The sequence below is a fragment of the Hemitrygon akajei genome, chromosome 6 (genome assembly GCF_048418815.1).
Source record: "Hemitrygon akajei chromosome 6, sHemAka1.3, whole genome shotgun sequence".
Lineage (NCBI taxonomy): Eukaryota > Metazoa > Chordata > Chondrichthyes > Myliobatiformes > Dasyatidae > Hemitrygon > Hemitrygon akajei.
In genome coordinates, this window is record NC_133129.1 from 145,067,919 (window position 1) to 145,085,502 (window position 17,584).

Consider the following 17,584-nt stretch of genomic DNA (forward strand, 5'->3'; position numbering starts at 1 on the left):
TATTGTATACGTTAATTAAGTATTTTCTTAATAAATGACAAAGAGAAAGAAACAATTATAAATTCCAATAGAGAGATAGACAGACAGAAAGAGAAAAAAGAGAGAGTAGAAAGACAAATATGAACCAACTGGGATGTAACAAAATATTCAAGTTCAAATTCCTGAGTGTCAAAATTTCTGAGGATTTAACCTGGTCCCAACATATTGATGCAGCTATAAAGGAGGCAATACAGCAGCTATATTTCATTAGGGGTTTCAGGAGATTTGGTTTGTCACCTAAAACACTGAAAAACTTCTATAGATGTACCACAGACAGCATTCTGACAGACTGCATCACTGTTAGTTATGGGGGTGGGCTCCTACAAAGGATCAAAAAAAGCTACAGAAAATTGTAAACTTAGTTAGTTCCATCTTATCCAAGAAGTCTTCAAGAAGCAGTGCCTCAGAAAGGTGGCATCCATTATTACGGACCCCATCACCCAGGACATGCCTCTTCTCATTGTTACTGTCAGGAAGAAGGTCCAGAAGCCAGAAGGCAAACACTCATTGATTCAGGAACAGCTTCTTTCCCTCTGCCATCCGACTCCTAAATGGACATAGAACCCATGAACACTACCTCACTTTTTAAATATATATTATTTCAGTTTTTGCACTATTTTTAATTTAACTATTTAATATCCATATATACTTACTGTAATAGATTTGCTTATTTTTTTCTTTATTATCCTCTATTACATCCCCTAAGTTAAAAAGTTTCACGACATATGCTGACGATATTAAACCTGATTCTGGTTCTGATATCTTATGCATTATATATATGTAAAAAGCTGAACTAAAATAATGTGTATGACCAATTAAAAAGGGAAAAGCAAATTATCTCAGGGCAAAGGGTGAAATGATGCAAGTAATTAACTGAGTGTTTTTCTTTAGTTACAGTAGATCTGTGTTACAAAGAGAAAGGTGAACAATAAAGCAGAGTGTTGGTAAGGAGGTGGTGTGGAAAACTGAGGAACTGAAAGCATGGGAGTGCAGACCACAGCATTCTGTTTCTTCAAATGCTACAGAATGCCAATAACCACAAACATTCAAACATTGTGAGATGTTGAATTTGTGTCAAAGGGCTGGAAATTTACTAATATGAGACCTGTTTGTGAAAAAAGGGCTATAATGGGTAAAAACAAGAATGCAGCCTATCAATAAAGGTGAGTAAATTCCAAGAAATGATAACAAGTTAGTGAACATCGACTGTACTTCTCCCTATAGATGCTGCCTGGACTGCTGCATTCCACCAGCATTTTGTGTGTGTTGCCTAAGTTAGTAAATTGCTGGTCAGTTTATAAATTTACTAATGAAGGACAGTGGGAAAGACTTATAAAAGGAAATATAATTTTTTTCAGGAAAAAGTGGAAAATATTAATAAAGGAAAGGCCACAAACTATATGCTCTCACTCTGTTTTTGTAATGGCACATAGGACATTTGTTAAATAAAACACTAACATTTGATTGGTAATTGGTTCATTGATAGTAAAGACAAATTTAGTTTGTCATCTTATAAGTTTCATTGATTTTACTTCTGAGAATTTCTCTTGACAACCACCAATCTGCCTGAGAATCATCATTCACTCCCCAAAAATTGTCAAATCCTCTGACCCTCCCATCTCTGCTTTTGATATCCTGTGATCATTTCTAACTTTTTGGACTACTATACGCACATTCTCCACCATGTAAATTTCATCCTTGGATCTTCTCTAGGCTGTGTTTTTTGCTGTAACAATCATTCCCTGACACGGCATTTCCAAGAAGGGAAACTATTTTGAAAAACACAGGCATATGTATGTGAAGCTAAGGGCCCATAATACTTGGGAGAATATAATTCTTAACCAGAATTCTCCCCATTCCCTCACACTTTATTTCAGAGCCTTTTCTAACATGCCAGGTGGTTGTCAGCTAGTTGTAAAAACTTTGGACCCTGTTAATCAACTCAAAGAAGCCCTCTCAAGGGGACAATGTCGTAACTTTCATTACAAAAGCTTCATTAGTTGCACATTTTTAGCCTTCAGTTGAGGAGAGAATCAGCTTTAGTTTGCTTTTAGCTTCACCTCACTGTCAGAAATTGTGTTGATAATCTGTCTGAATTTTCAGAAACAAGAGTCACTTTATTTGTTACACAACAAGACAGTAGTTTCCTTCAAAAAGTCAGCAGATGGAGTGAAAGGACCTCACCGCAGGCCAACGAACAGAATGAACGTGAATAAGTGATATCATATGAAGTATTTTTGGAAAATGCACTGAAATACTTGTGGTACACCCTGTGTTAAACCAATTCTCAAATGAGGAAAGCTAGCTGTGACTTTATTGCCAGGCAGAGTGTCTTAATTTCGGCATTGCTAACCATAGATTTAGTGCCATGTACAAAATAAATCAAGAGTCAAAATGTGGGTAAACTGCATCTGGAAATGATCAAGACATCAGAAGATGAATTGTTGGATTCTGCTGGACAGAAGTTGCTGAAATTCCAGAATGATAATACTTTAGAAGTGCTTCCTTTCTAGTTTTGCTCAATACTAATCTAATATTTGCAACTTAAAACAGTGCTGAATCATTTATCGAGCCTTATATGAAACCATTTTCTTTTACTTTGCTTTTCAGCTCATAAAATGCATTGAGCTTTGAAGTGGATATCTAGTCTTGGTTTGCCTATGAGGCATTGTCTGTGGAGGTAGTTAAGGGAGTAGTCTGTATCATAAGGTCCAAAGAGTTTAAAATTTAAGCATACAGATCATCAAAATACTAAATAAATTGTTCAAAAAAATTATGTGCAATGGAATGTTAGCCATTAAAACAGGCAGACTGGTATATAACAGAGGAGGCCTTTTGCTATAATTATACAAAACTCCGAGTAGACCACAAGTGGGGAACAGAGTTCATTACTGGAAACTGCACACTAGAAAAAAAGGATCAAAAACGATCTAAAATTTTATCAGGGCTTCAGTGGTCAGACCAAGAGAAGTTGTGTGCAAATTATTCTGGGACATATAGAAGATTATTTGACTGAATTTTATAAAGACTTTGAAATCATTTTTTTTCTCGCTGGGAGTAGGTAAACAGAAAAAACTGTTCTCTGGCGGAAGAGTTAAGGACAAGATATCATCGCCATAAATCAAAACTAGATCATTTGTTCAACAGGTAGAAAATTATGGTAATAGTCTCAACAGAAATAATGACCCAGGTTTGCTATTTTTTTGACTTTCTCCCTGTGACCGCATGGGTTTCTCCCAGATTGTCTGCCTTCCTTTCACACCTCAAAGATGTGCCAGTTGTCGGGTCAAATGTCTCTTGCAAATTACTTCCAGTGTTGGGGGGTGGCAGGAGAATCAGGACTTGGGGTTTGTTAATCGGTAGGTTACAGAATAAATTGCAGGGAAGTTATGGTTTGTTCTAAGAGCTGATTCGATCGACTGAGTACCCTTCTGTGTTTAAGGAAATATGAAACATGAGTAAGTGGTAGCGAAAAGTTTTAATCAACTACTGATGTTGCAAAGCACCCCTCTGTAGTATCTAGAAGCCTGACCAAAACTGGGAGAGCTTCCCTGTGTTCAAGTGGAGCAAATGCCCAACAGAACTATATAGAGAATAATACAGGCATATTTAGCAGCCCTGATGAAGGATCTTGGCCCCAAATGCCAAATGTTCATTCCCTTCCATAGGTGCTGCCTGACCTGCTGAGTTCTTCCACCATTTTGTGTGTGTTGTTAGAGATATTTGTTATCAAATCTGAAATCCCATGGCCTCAGATCAAATATCTGGAGGAAACATCTTCCTGATTTCTCTTTCATACCTCCTCAGCAGATCAATCTTTTTTTTTCTTCTCGTAGAAACGGAGTAGCAGAAAGACCATAATATATCGGAACAGAATTGGGCCATTTGGCCCATCAAGTCTGTTCTGCCATTTCATTATGGCTGATCAATTTTTCTTCTCAGCCCCAATCTCTTGCCTCCCGCCCCCACTCCCTGTATCCCTTCATTCCCTGACCAATCAAGAATCTATTAACCTCTCCCTCACCCTTAAATATACATAAACACTTGGCCTCCACATCTGCCTGTGGCAAAAAATTCCACAGATTCACCACTTCTGGATAAAGAAATTTCTCCTCATCTCTGTTCTCTATTCTGAGGCCGTGTCCTCTGTTCTCAGACTCTCCCACCACAGGAAACATCCTCTCTATCAAGGCCTTTCACCATTGGATAGGTTTCAATTGGGTCAGCCTCCTCATTCTTCTGAATTCCAGTGAATACAGGCCTAGAGCCATCAAATGCTCTTCATATACAAGCTGTTTAATCCTGGAATCATTCTCAAAAACCTCCTTTAAAGGCTCTCCACTTTCAGCACATCCTTTCTAAGATAAGAGGCCAAAAACTGCTCACAATACTCCAAATGAGGCCTCATTAGTGTTTTATAAAATCTCAACATTATATCCTTGCTTTTAAATTCTAGTCCTCTTGAAATGAATGCTAACATTGCATCTGTCTTCCTCACTGCAGGCTCAACCTGCAAATTAACCTTTAGGGACTACAAATCCTTTTGCATCTCAGATTTTTGGATTTTCTCTCCATTTAGAAAACAGTCAACCCATCCATTTCTTCTGCCGAAGTGCATGACCATACACTTCCTGACTTTATAGTCCATCTTTGCCCATTCTCCTAATCCTAATCTGCTAAATCCTTCTGTAGCTTCTCTATTTCCTCAAGACTACCTGGCCCTCCACTTATCTTCATATCATCTGCAAACTTTGCAACAAAGCCATCAATTCCATCATCGAAATCATTGACATATAACATAAAAGAAATGAGTCACAACACAGACCCCGATGGAACACCACTAGTCATCGGCAGCCAACCAGAAAAGGCTCCCTTTATTCCCACTCTTTGCCTCCTGCCAATCAGCCACTGCCTTAATTCAATGGGCTCATAGCTTGTTAATCAGTGTCATGTGTGGCACCTTGTCAAAGGCCTTCTGAAAATCCAAGTACACATCATCATCCAATTCTCCTTTGTCTATCCTGCTTGTTACTACTTCAAGGAATTCCAACAGATTTGTCAGACACAATTGCACCTTTAAGAAACCATGCTGACTGAAGATGATCTTATAATGTTCCTCTAAGTACCGTGAAACCACATCAACACCAATTTCTTCCCAACCACTGAGGTCAGACTAACTGGCCTATAACTTCCTTTCTTCTGCCCCTCTCCCTTCTTGAAGAGTGGAGTGAGGTTTACAATTTTCCAATCTTCTGAAAACATTCCAGAATCCAGTGATTCTTCAGAGATCATTACCAATGCCTCCTCAATCTCTTCAGCCACAGCATTCAGATCCCTGGGGTGTACACCAATTGGTCCAGGTGACTTATATACTTTCAGACCTTTCAGCTTCCTAGTAATCATAACTTCACACATTTCATGCCCCCTGACTCCTGGAACTTCCACCATACTGCTAGTGTCTTCTACAGCGCAAAATGCTTATTAGTTGATCTGCCAATTCTTTGCTCCCCCGCTACTACCTCTCCTGCATCCATATACTGTGTGCATTCAAACATAATACCTTTGGTCCTGCATTCACGCTTTTTGATTTTGTCCACGTTTTACATTGCAACTCATCCTATTAACTGAAATTTTGCCCTATCATCAGCCTCTCCTTGATTGGAATCTCATTACACAATTGCCTCCATTTGTAAAACAACTACCTCATCTTCAGCACTATCACTCCGGTTCCCATCCCCCTGCCCATTAGAGATTCCAATGATCCATAAATCTGAACTCCTGCCCCTGCACCAGTTCATCAGCCGTGCATACACCTGCCAGATCATCCTATTCATATCCACACAGGCATCTGGCACAGGCAGCAATCCAGAAATTACTTCCTTTCTTTCTCCCTAGGCCTCCCGTCCCATGATCCTTTCCCTCCTCTAGCTCTGTATCCCTTTTGCCAATCACCTTTCTGGCTCTCAGCTTCACCCCACCCCCTCCGGTCTTCTCCTACCATTTTGCATTTCCCTTTCCCCTCCAACTTTCAAATCTCTTACTGTCTTTCCTTTCAGTTAGTCCTGACGAAGGGTCTCAGCCCGAAACGTCGACAGCGCTTCTCCCTATAGATGCTGCCTGGCCTGCTGCGTTCCACCAGCATTTTGTGTGTGTTGCTTGAATTTCCAGCATCTGCAGATTTCCTCGTGTACTACCTTGGTTGTCCTGTTTCTCAGCTTTCTAGCTAGCTCTCTAACATCTCTCTTCAGGACCCCCTCATCGTGTCTACCTACGTCATTGGTGCCAATATGCACCAAGGCTTCTGGTTGCTCACCCTTGCCTTTGGGAATGCCATGAACACAATCTGAGACATCCCTGATCCTGGCACCAGAGAAGGAACATACCATCCTGGTGTCTCTATTGCACCCTCAGAACATCATCCCTGGTCCTCTGACTAAAGAATCTCCTATCATCACTTCAGTCCTCTTCTCCTCTCTGCCCTTCTGAGGCACAGCACCAGACTCAGTGCCAGAGACCTGGTCACTGTGGCACCCTCCAGGTAGGTCAACACCCTCAATAATATCTAAAGTGGTTTACTTATTATTGAGGGGAATGGCCGCGTGTGTACTCTGCACTGGCTGCCCATTTCCCCTCCTTTTCCTGACAGTCATGCAGTTACCTATCACCTGCAAGCTAGGAGTAACTTCCTCCCTGTAGATCTTGCCTATCACCTCTTCATCCTCCCATATGTTGAGAGTCATCCAGCTCCTTAATACTTTCTCTCAGGAGCTGCAACTCAGTGCACCTGGTGCAGATGTGTTTATCTGGGAGACTGGAAGTCTCCCAGACGTCCCACATCTCACATACAGTACAAAATGCGGCCCCGGAGCCTTTCTCACTATACTATGCTCTAATAGATGAGGAATGAACAAATAAGAACACAGAGTAACTTACAAGACAATTTACCAAGCCTGATGATCCATAGCCGCTCTGAAGACCAACACACTCACAACAATGGTGGCTCCACTTGTACGTGCTATTTTTATTGGCCCTTTCTAATGAATCTGTCTTGCTCATTGGTCACTCCTCAACTCAGAGAAGCTGCTGTGAAACTCTACCTTTGAAATCTTGATCAACTCTCTGACTAAAAAGTAGCTCTTTTTATGCACCCCTGGTGTGGATTCTCCAACTCAGAAAGACACAGAAAGTACTTCTAGTTATTCCCAAAATATATTAAACAGCTCCTGTAACGGTGGAACTGGCTAAATCCAGTGGTAATACAAGAAGGACTGGGTGTCCATTTACCCTCCACCTGAGCAGCATCAACTGGGCACCAGTTGAACTGCTAGCCATGGTTAGAATATCCCTTTTCTGAGATCATCCCCCATTGCACTGGCACCTCCTGGCTGAAGTTAATAAGCATTACAAAGATTTGGGCATTGTATTCTGAAGTAGAGGATTGCTTGTCGTTTCTCCAGATTCACTACCTTGCAGAATCAACTTAAGACACCCATAGCACAGGGCTGAAGAGGTTGAACTATCTTGTAACTGTCTAGCAGTCTGATCTCACCCTAGACTGCATCTATGAGGGTCTACTGAACAGGGAAGGAATAGAAGGATTTCCCTGTGATCAATGGAACCCTTCAGGGAAAATGTGTCAGCACATCCCCTAGTTACCCATCACTGACGCCTACAGATATCCTCTCCAATTATCCAACTACCCATCTCCCTTACCCAACACTGATGACTACAGATATACTCTCCAATTACCCAACTACCCAACTCCCTTACCCAACACTGACGACTACAGATATACTCTCCAATTACCCAACTACCCATCTCCCTTACCCAACACTGACGACTACAGATATACTCTCCAATTACCCAACTACCCATCTCCCTTACCCAACACTGACGACTACAGATACCTCCCTGTTTCACTTATCACCTTGTGTTTCTCCCTCATTTCCCACCACCTTTTAAATCTACTCCTCATCTTTTTTGTCTCCAGTCCTGCCGAAGGGTTTTGGCCTGAAATGTTGACTATATTCTTTTCCATAGATGCTGCCTGGCCTGCTGAGTTCCTCCAGCATTTTGTGTGTGTTGCCTGATGACTACAGATATATTTTCCATGCATATTTACTGTTATATTCTCTAAATGAGAACAGTGATTACACTTCTTTAACTATTGAGCATTTTGCACAACCTGAGCCATAAGTAACGATATAAATTCTATTTTATTTCTTTCAGTCAGGTACAGAAATACGGAATACTGCAAGCCTGATTCACTGATTTATTGGACGGCGAGGGAGCAGCGTGGTCATGGTTGTTAGTGAGGAGTAGGCCTGAAGCCACGACATTGTTGTTTGCAGCTGCCCAGGAGAGAGGTGGCTGAGTCGGTGTGCCCCTAGTGTTCACTCAGCAGAAGACATTTTGCATTGTGTTTTACAGCAGATTGCTGCAACATTCATGGTCTCAGGGTTTTCAACTCTATACTTTTTGTGTGACCATATTTCGTTGATGTTATATGTGTGCTTATCATCTTCTATGTGCTCTATGTGCCTTGTGCTGTGTATGATTGTTGGTACTACATTTTGCACCTTGGCCCTGGAGTATTGCTGTTTATTTTAGCTGTATTCACGGGTATTCATAAATGGTTGAATGACAATTAAACATGAACTCGAACTTGACAAGCAGATCTGGTGACACCTGTAACTGCAGCGCCATCTACTGAACTATTGAACAAGGGGTAATATGTCATTCCTTTTCCCATCTACAAACTCCACTGTCCATCAGCAAACCCCTCCCACCATCAGCAGCATATTTACAAAGAAGATACCCACCATGGATTGTTGGAGAAAAATATGGATCACGGCATACTGATTGTGTCAGACTCACACTCAGGAGTCGGATAAAAGTGGGATGACGGCAGTGCTACCAGGATCAGACTTTATTGCCTGACCATAAATATACCTGAAAAAGTGGTAGTGAGCCACTTCTTGCACTGCTGCAGCTTGGCTGGTGATGGGTAAGGCCACCAAGCTGTGGATGGACAGTCCAGTATTGACAATGAAAAAATAGCAATATATTTCTGAGTTCAGGTGATGGGTGACTTGGAGAGAACATTTCTGGGAGCTGACCTTCAATTGCAGCTGCTGCTCAAGTTTAACCTTGAAGAACTGTAGAGGCTATGAGTATGGAGGGTCTGTGAAAGAAGCCTTGGGAAGTGGCTTCTGTGCATTTTGCAGTTTACACACTGAAGTAATACTGCCTAAAGGTAGAAAGAATTACTTCTTACAAAGGTACTAAGCTCCTTGATTGTTGTTGAACTTGCGTGAACCAGAGTAGTATCCTAACACATTCTTGGAGTGTGTATTGCAGGTGGAGGAAAGGTGATGCGGAGGCAGTAGGTATCTAACTCATTATGGAACCCCTCTTCTCTGAACTGGTCTAAAAGGTATAGCATCCATTTGGTTAGTCTGTAGTTAAATTTGCAGTTATTGCTGGCCCCCACAATTTTGATGATGGTGATCTAGACAAAAGTAATGACTCGCCAGTCAAATCATCAGTTTGGTGCCAGTGTTGTAAATGGACTGCAACAGCTTGTGTAGGGACATTGCTAATTCTGGATCACAGGTCCTCAGCAATTCTTCCGGTCCCATTTGCTTCACTGTATTTAGTGCTCTCTGCTGACTCTTGACACCATGAGATAGGAATTGAATCACCTGAAGAGCAGAGTCTGTGGTAATGAGGATGTTATGATGAGATTGAGACTGATTGCCTTTACAGTTTTGTTGAAAATCATTCAACCTTGGTTTTGGCAATCATGTGTTGCTGAAGGATATTACAGAATTTCAAGGTGGTTCTTGACTCGATTATGGGACCGTTCTCCATAGACATTAGTCTCTAAGATTTTAGGAAGAGGACATTATAAAGTTAACCAGATGAAAGCACCTTTGCCATGTCTGAATCTAGTGCCTTGGTGAATATGAGGTGTTAGGTCCCCCTAAGTTCTTACTGTGTTTAAATTTCACCTTTTGATGCAACTGAGTGGCCCACTCAATCATCTCAGGGCCTACATTGTTCAGTCTCTGGAGTTACACATACATCAAACTGAATGAAGGCATTGTTTCCCACAAGGAAAGAGTATAACTTTTATCTTCCTCAGGTAAATTCATTATTGTCAATGCCTTGCTAAAAATTTGTAGGTCATTTAATTAACTGAATGTAAATTCCCCATCTGCTGTCTGGTCATGAACTGAGGCAACTGTAGAATTTATTACCTTGTTGGTAAAGACAATGATACAGAATTCATCTATTGCTTTTTGTTTCAGTGAAGAAATTGACTGAAGTTTCTTCAGAAGTAATTTTCAACAGACTAGAAATGTGCAAATCTAAATTAAAATTCTTTTGTTCATGGTAGGCAAGTGTAAAGGAATTAATTTTATACATTGACATCAAGTCAACTGCAATGGCTAAAATTGCATTTTGTGCATTTTTCCCTATCTTTCCCTTCCCATTCTCATTCTCCATCTAGAAGAGTTGGGCAAGATGGCCCCTGTGTAAAACACTCCGTTGGTTGACATCTTCTGGATAGACCACAAAACTATTTATTTCACTTTTTTTGCATCTGTTTGTCATCTTAACTGTATTTCTGAAACAGTTGGAGCCTGTGATTTGCAATTTGGAGATCGACTGAGTGATGCAGTGCTTTGCTGTCTCCAAGAAGATTCCTGACTCCGAGTTCGAACTCTTGAGACCGCGAGGTGAAGAACCTTAGAGACAGAACGTGACCCAATGATTGGATCCATTTCATCAAATAAATCTTCCATTATTCAAGCTACGAGGAAAATTGAAACATTGAGGTGACTGTGGAGGGTGAGTGAATGTTGAACACCTTTTGATTCTGTGTTGCTGTAGGAGCCTGTGCCTGGGGATTAGCTTCTCCACTTGAGCCATGTTTCTCTCTTTCCATGATGTTAGAAGGAGGTTACCAACGTTCTGTGTTAATGGATTTGGACTATGGTCTATGGACTTATTCAGTTCTAAGGCTTTTATATTCTATGTTGTCGCCCATTGTTTTTGATTTTTTTTTGCATGGGGGGCCATGGGGGTTTGGGGATCGATGCTCTTGTTGTGCTTCTGCTTGTTCTTTTGTGCGAGGCAGAGTGATTTGGGGGTCGGTGTTCTTATTGCGTTTTTGTACGGGGAGGGGGATTTGGGCTGATGTCCTTGATGCTTTTTTTTGTACGGGAAGAGGGATTTGGGGACCAAAGTTCTTGATGCATTTTATGCAGAGGAAGGGGTTGATGATCGTGTTACCGCACTTCTTTGTGTGGAGGAGGATGGGTTTGCTGTTTCTCTTTGAACTTACTTCCATGTTTTTTGTTTCATAGCTATCTGGAGAAGAAGGATCTCGGAGTTGCATATTACATACATACTTTGATAATAAATGAACCTTTGAACCTTGGCTAAGCCTTTGCCCACTCCAATAATTCTCCAGTATGTATTATAAGCAAGTATAATAATTCACTGATTTGAAATGTACTGTATCTCAGTTTAATTTATGTTATGATTTTAGGTGATGTATTTTTCTGAGTTTACAAAAAAAATCTAACCCTAATACTATTAGGGACAAGTTAGTTGGAATAAACTCCTCATGCCTCACAATGAGAGAGATTAAGGCAGTTCTCATTTTCTAATCCAGTTTTTTTGAGTGGTGATGTGCAATGTTTATGGATATGCATTTCTGGAAGTCAAGTGAAGAAAAAACTCTTCTAAGAAGCTGTTGACTAAAGTTGAAGCTTAGGTTGCTCTAATATAGACAATGGCCAGGTACTAGAAGACAAAATGTACCAGCTATAAATGCCAAGATATGATTGGTAGTTTCTCTCCATGACTCGTGTTGGGATCACACCATTCTACTGTCTTTCCAAACTGTTTAGTTGATGGGATAGAGTAGCAGAAATCCAAGTTCGTCCTTGATATAAAGATACATAACACAAGCAATGCAGATGGATGCATTAAAGTTTGAAGAATTGTTAGAGTTTAAAACTGTTAGTAATTAAAAGATTGTTGCAAATAGATTTCAGCATGGACAAATATGAATTGATGCATTATGATCTGAAAAAGATAGGGCAGAGTAAAAAGCTAGAAGCAGTGATGATATAGTCTTATAGACAGATTTAATAATAACCCTAAAGACTGATGGAATTCTGGTCCTCGTATCCAGACGTCTGGTGTGCGTGAACATAAGAAGCATTCTACAGCTGTACAAAGTCTTAGTTAGACCACATCAGAAGTACTGTGGACCGTATATCTTTGAAAGGCACCATATCTTTGGAAGGATTAAATAAATTTGTACAGCACAGAGTCATCAAAATGAGTCCTAGAATCAAGAATTCATTTACGAGGAAAGGTTGCTATCCTTGGCTTCCAGTCACTATATTTGAAACAGTTATGAATAATTGGACTGAACATTTCAAGGGAAGTTCATAAGGGAATCTGATGTAAATTTAAATTATTTTTTGTTGGTTGAAGAGTCCAAGGCAGAGCTCACAGTGCATAGACAGAAGTGATATAGATAAGAGCAAAGTTCCATACAAAGAATTGTGCAAATTTGGGTCTCTGAAAGCAGCAACTCAAACTTTATTGATCATTAATTTTAGGTTTAAGGTGTATACTTTGTTGGCAGTGCTGTTAAGGGATACAGAAGCACAAGCTACTGGAGTTTAAGTTTTTTTGCTGAATTGCGTATACTGTACTTAACAAAGATTCAAAGGGCATTAAATCATTGTAGGTAAGTTATGGGCAATCTGGAAGTCTGGATGGGCAATTCAAATCACATCAGGGCAGTGGGGGAGATTTGAATTTGATTAACTAAATAATGCTTTATGCTAATAATTGTAACCATGAAACCATCTGACTGTTGTAAATCCACATCTAATATTCTTCAGAGCAGAAAATATAGTTTTCTTAACCAATGGTCCCCAACCTCCGGGCCGCGGACCGATACCGGGCCACAAAACATGCAGGGGTGCAGCAGTAGGCGGAGTGCACCCAGCACATCTTTAAGAACAAATCCAAATAAACAAGCTAATTGATTAGGTGCTGCCGGGCATGTTAAAGTCGGCCCAGATCAGAGGCGATTGCCGATTTCACTTGCTGTACGCAGTCGGCAATCGCCTCTGATCTGGGCCATTATTGTTACTCGAATTATTATTGTTACTCGACTGTCCTGAGGGACAGGGACAAACTTCTGTTTATGTGCCATCCAGATAGAACATTCCAAGCTGGAATGTAAAGGGATTGAATCATCCTGTTAAAAGAAGGAAGGTCTTCTCGCATATTAAACAACTCAAAGCTGACATTGCTTTCCTTCAAGAAACTCACATTCGTAGCTTTGATAATTCTCGGCTTTTGTCAAAGTGGGCGGGTCAGCATTTTCATTCATCCTTTGCCGCCAAAGCTAGGGGGGTCTCCATCCTTATTAATTCAAATATTCCTTTTGAACTCCATAATAAGATATCTGATACAAATGGCCGTTTCATTATTGTTTCTGGTAAACTATATAATACTAAAGTTGTACTAGCAAACCTGTATGTTCCCAATTTTGATGATGTTAGTTTTTTTGAACGTTTTTTCTCCTCACTACCAGATTTAAACTCATACTCTCTTATACTGGGTGGCGATTTTAATTGTTGGTTAGATCCTAATTTGGATCGATCGTCCTCTGTTACTAGATTACCTGCTAAATCTGCCTTAGCTATTCACTCTTTTCTCTCTAATTATGGTATCTCTGATATATGGCGTTTCCTTCATCCTACTGAGAGAGATTATTCTTTTTTTTCGCATGTTCACCATACCTTTACTAGAATTGACTACTTTTTACTTGATAATCAACTTATTCCATTTGTCTATTCTTGTGATTATCAGAGTATACTGATTTCTGACCATGCCCCAATTACTTTGTCTTTAAATTTTCCTGGTCTCCCTCAGAGGAATAAACACTGGCGTTTTGACTCGACTTTATTATCGGATGATGATTTTCTAAAATTTATTAAGGATCAGATAACCTTTTATTTTAACACCAATACGTCATCTGAAATGTCATCCCAGATTGTCTGGGATGCCATGAAAGCATATTTGAGGGGTCAAATAATCTCCTATACAGCAAATCTTAATAGAAAGTCCTGTGCAGATCGATTAGACATTAATCAGATTAAAGAATTAGATCAACTGTATGCTCAAACTAAGAATCCTGAATTATACAAGAAGCATGTAGAACTTCAAACTAAATTTAATCTTTTGTCTACCCAACCTGTTGAACGCCAACTTCTTGAAAGTAAGAGTCGCTTCTATATTCATGGTGACAAATCTGGTAAATTTCTAGCCAATCAGATGAGGCGTTCCAAAGCTAAACAACATATTACAAAGATCCGGAAGGAGAATGGAGACTTTACATCGGATCACTTAGAAATCAATGACGCATTTAAAAATTTTTATTCTCAACTTTATTCCTCTGAATCTCTGAATGAGAATATCTCCGTTGATCATTTTTTAAACAATTTGAATATCCCTTCGCTTTCATCTGATTTTAAAGCCAAACTTAATGCGCCTACATCATCAGAAGAAATATCCTTTGCAATTTCTGCATTGTCTTCAGGGAAATCTCCTGGACCTGATGGGTTCCCCGTAGCATTTTATAAATCATGCTCTTCACTTCTTTCTCCTCAGTTATTCTCAGTTTTATCTGACTCGTTTAATTACGGTAAATTGCCACCCTCTTTTAATGAGGCATCTATTATTCTTTTATTAAAAAAGGGTAAAGACCCAACAGAGTGTTCTTCGTATAGGCTGATTTCTTTGCTTAATGTTGATGTCAAAATTTTGGCCAAAGTTTTGGCTTACAGATTAGAAACTGTTATTCCCTCTATTATTTCTGATGATCAAACTGGTTTTATTAAAAACCGTCTTCCTTTTTTAAATATTCAGCGTTTATTTAACATTTTATATTCACCTTCAACTGGGATTCCTGAATGTGTTATTTCCCTCGATGCGGAGAAAGCATTTGATCGTATAGAGTGGAACTACCTTTTTGCAGTTTTAGAAAACTTTGACCTCGGTCAAAGTTTTATCTCTTGGATCAAATTGCTGTATCTGTGTCCCACTGCTTCTGTTTTGACTAACTTTCAGAAATCCCAGTTATTTAACCTCAAACGTGGCACCCATCAGGGATGCCCTTTAAGTCCCTTTCTCTTTGATTTGGCTATAAAACCTTTGGCGATAGCATTTCGAAACTGTCCTGAACTGACCGGGATTTGGAGGTGGAGTGTTGAGCACAAAGTTTCTTTTTATGCTGATGACTTATTACTTTTTCTTTCAAATCCGTCTACATCCTTACCTCCAATGTTTTCACTTCTTGATCAGTTTAGCCAGTTTTCTGGCTATAAACTTAATTTACATAAGAGTGAACTTTTCCCAATTAATAAAGAAGCACAAGAATTAACATTTCGTGATCTCCCTTTTAAAGTAGTTCATAATCAATTTACTTATCTTGGGATTACAGTCATCAGGAAGTTTAAAGATCTTTCTTGTGAAAATTTTGCCAATCTTCCATATACTATAAAACAGAGTCTGTTACAATGGTCACCTCTATCTATGTCTTTGGTAGGTCGTATTAATGTTGTTAAAATGTATGTTCTCCCTAAATTTTTATATTTATTTCAATCAATCCCAATTTTTATTCCTAAATCTTTTTTTGATTCCTTAGACTCTATTATTTTGTCATATCTGTGGAAGAATAAGCATTCTAGAATTAATAAAGTTTATCTCCAAAAATCTAAAAAAGAGGGTGGCATGGCTTTACCTAACTTTCGTTTATATTATTGGGCAGCCAATATACGCTGTGCTACCTTTTGGTCTTTTTTCCATGGCCCACCTGAGTGCCCTAATTGGGTGGCAATGGAGTTGAGTTCCACTAAAGTTCTATCTATTTCTGCACTTCTTGGCTTTGTACTCCCTAGTAGTTTGTCCAGATTAATTGTTAATCCTCTTGTTAGACACACTTTGCGTATATGGGCTCAGTTTAGGAAATTTTATGGTTTCTATGGTTTTTCCTTTTCTAGCCCTATCTTACATAATCACCTGTTTTTACCTACTACGTATGATTCAGCATTCCATGATTGGTATAGGAAGGGCATAAGACATTTTGAAGATCTTTTTATTGATAATTGTTTCGCATCTTTTCAACAGCTCTCTGCTAAGTTCAATCTGCCTAATGCCCATTTTTTTTGATATCTCCAAATTAGACACTTTATTAATCCTTTAATTCCTAACTTCCCTGAAATGCCTGAGAAAAATGTTATGGATTTATTTCTTTCTATTAATCCACTGGGTAAAGGCTTAATATCATTTATTCGTGATAAATTAGCATTCTTACGACGTGCCCCTGCGGATAGAATTAGAATGGCTTGGGAACATGATTTAAATATCTCCTTATCTGATGAGACTTGGGACTCGATTCTCAAATCGGTTACCGGTAATTCAACCTCACTTTGTGCTTGCCATTGCCTTTTACAGTTTAAGATTGTACATAGAGCCCATATGTCTAAATCTAAACTATCTCAATTTTACCCTAATATTAGTCCCCTTTGTGATAAATGCAAAAGGGGCGAGGCCTTGTCTTATTCATATGTACTGGTTTTGTCCGAGCCTGGAGAAATTTTGGAAAGATGTCTTCATAACTTTATCTTATATTCTGAATCACCACCTAGAACCTAACGCTTTAATTGCTCTGTTTGGTTTTTTGGGTGAGACAGATTTACGTTTGAGTTCGTCTAAGTGTCGAATATTATCTTTTGCTTCTCTCCTGGCTAGACGTTTAATCCTCCTTTGATGGAGGGATGTTGCCCCGCCCACGCATGCTCAATGGCTTAATGATATTATGTCCTGCTTAGACCTTGAAAAAATCCATTATTCAGTTCTTAATTCAGGTATAAAGTTCCATAAGGTCTGGGGACCTTTTATTGAGTACTTTCATAACCTTCCTCTTAACTAAGGTTTTTTTTTTCGGTCCCTTGCTTTCAGCTCCTTTTTTTTTGGTAGTAGGCATTATTATCTTCTGTTTTTAAGAGTATTTACAGTTTGGGGGATTTGAATGTCCTGATTTATAGTCTCTATATTGTGTTGTGGTTGGTCTGGAGTTTTTTTTTGTTGCGGGGCTTGGGGAGGATACTAATTTTACATGTCTTCAATTTGGGTGCTTTCTCAATTATCTTTTTTTGTATTATATTATTATTGTATGTTTATTTTTGCACTGTATTAATGTTCCTCATTTTGATTTGGGGTTTTTAAAAAATCTGTAATGATGTAGAAAATGCATAAAAAATCTAATAAAAAAAAAGAACATTCCAGAGGGGAGATGGATAATCTGCGGCAAGATATACTCAGAAATCTCTTGTGATGCCTCACTCTGGGGCGATTTCTTCCTCTAGGACATTGGAGAGAACTGCCCTCTGTGTTGGTCTCCTGATGAAAGAGGGGTACAGAGAATGGAGTGCATGAG